This window comes from Corvus brachyrhynchos, unplaced genomic scaffold, assembly GCF_000691975.1.
Source record: "Corvus brachyrhynchos isolate BGI_N302 unplaced genomic scaffold, ASM69197v1 scaffold62, whole genome shotgun sequence".
NCBI classification, from domain to species: Eukaryota; Metazoa; Chordata; class Aves; order Passeriformes; family Corvidae; genus Corvus; species Corvus brachyrhynchos.
The window spans coordinates 1698948-1701128 of NW_008236629.1; positions in this window are offsets into that span (position 1 = coordinate 1698948).

The following is a 2181-nucleotide window of genomic DNA, read 5'->3' on the forward strand; positions in this document are numbered from 1 at the left end:
ATAGATTTATCTGTCCCAATTTTTATTTAACACTGACTCAAGGGCCCAGTGTTAATTCTCCATTACCATAAGGAATACCAACAATTTAGCCCTGTAAATCCCATGTAGGTCTTCACCTTTCACTGCACTTTGCATATATCTGAGCCTTAGAGAACAGGCTGGGTACAACTGTCATTCTGTGCTACGTTTTTAGCTCCCCCACTCCCATTTTCATTTAGGCTCTCCTCTCTGCTCATTCTGATTTGAGGTAACCATGTCTTCTGGGTGACTTCTATAAACCCTTCAGAAACAGAATCATGCTTCCCATCCACTGCCCTTCAGGAAACGCTCTAAAGCTTAAGATCTGTTTGACCCCAGAGCTCTCCTTGCACAATAGTGACAGCTCTGACAACACAGGGAGAGAGGGAAACAAGAGAAGTGGAAGATCTAAGAAGCTGTTGCATTGAATCCTAAGAGAAATTTACCACATCCTCCCAGCTGCCTTGCAGTTAAGGAGCTTTTGCTTGGGTATTATGATTAAAGTATTAATTCCTTCAAGCCTGCCCTCTCTCCCTACAGGAGGTACATATCTTTATTAAAGCATTAGACCTACACATGTGGGTAGATTCTGACTTCAGGCTTTCAGTAATGCCACCAGTTACTTCTGAGTTCCCACCATTGCAATACGAGCAGAAGTTGGTTTTGCAGTTCAGTTATACTCTGCCTGTTTCCTGCTGGAAATGAACATCTGTGTTTCCTCCCTGGTAAACTCAGCTTTCAGCAGTCATTTCCCAGCTCTAAGAACCAGTGCTGGCCCCTCATCTGAACCCACTGGCAATTAGTGGCTTATTACTTGCTAACATTTAAAGCACAGCTCAACCACACCTTCTACACATATAGCCTTTCCTCTGACTGCATGAAGGAACTACTCATTTTTTCTGGACCAACCTGATATGTCTCCACAATTGCAATTTCAGATAGAAGAAATTTCTGAGGCGAGGTTTCTGCTTTCTCATTCCAACAAAAAAAAAAAAATCATCTAGCTAAAACCGCTGGAATAACAGTCAAGTGCAGCAGTCATTAATCTGGATAAAGTGATTTTTCATGTAAATTGCCTCGTCTCTCCTTAAAGTTTCAGGGCCAAAAAGAAAATACATCACTGAAACAAATGGCTGCTAGGACAAATGAGCAGATTGAAATACAGAAGAGAGCAAGCAGGGCTAAGGCAAGAGCATTCAAAAAGGAACTGAGCACAGAGCTGCTTACAAAAAAGATATCCTGAAGATGTTACCCTGCCAGTTTGCATATCCCTTTCATAGTTTCAAAACAAGGCAGCCTACTTCTCTGTTTTCCATATATATCCTGGAAGGAGCTTTGCCTCTGAGCTCACACACAAACTACCTTCACTTCATGAAAACATGCTTAAATTATGCAGGTTATTTTTAAGTCATTCACTTACTTGAATTTGGGCAAAAAATACCTGTCTGTTCAGGAGTCCCAAAGCCTCTGCATTCATCTAGGACTATAAATGCCCCATTTTTCTCTTAGGGAAACACAAATGGTTTTTTGCAATCAGGAACAAGATTTGAATTCAAATTGAACTGAAAGCTAGAAAACGGATCCAGAACTGCATCTCTTGACTTTCTTTATCTGACAAAGCAAATGCTCTAACAAGATATCTTCCCTGGCCCATCCTGGCAACGCCAGGTTTTCAACTCTCAGCAGTCACTTGAACTTTAAAAAACTTCATGTAAGGGCATAGGTCCAAACATCTCCAGGTACCAAATATTAAGAGCACGTGCTCCAAGGCTTCCATTGTTTTTCCTACTGCCCACGTTGGAGATTCCTTGGGCAGCAAAAGGCAAAATGTTAGCTCAGCTGTCACTCTGAGGTACCTGCATTGCCTCTGGACTCAAAGGGCTTAGCAGGGATGACACAGTCTGTGCAGAGGCTGCTGACTGTGAGTCACACCAGCACAACAGCAGACAAGGCTTGAGCCCAGGGAAAGCAGCTCAGTAGGAGCCACGCTTTGCTGGGGTGGTGTCATTGCAAGTGGGTGACTGGAGAAAAGGCAGCAGTAGCTCAGGAGGTGGGAAATGAGAAGGACACGGGATGAGTTTGGAAAATGGGTTATGCAAGCAGGAGCAATGGAAACAGCAATCGGCAGTGAGTGGGAAAGAGAAGCAAGGAAAGAGGGAAAGA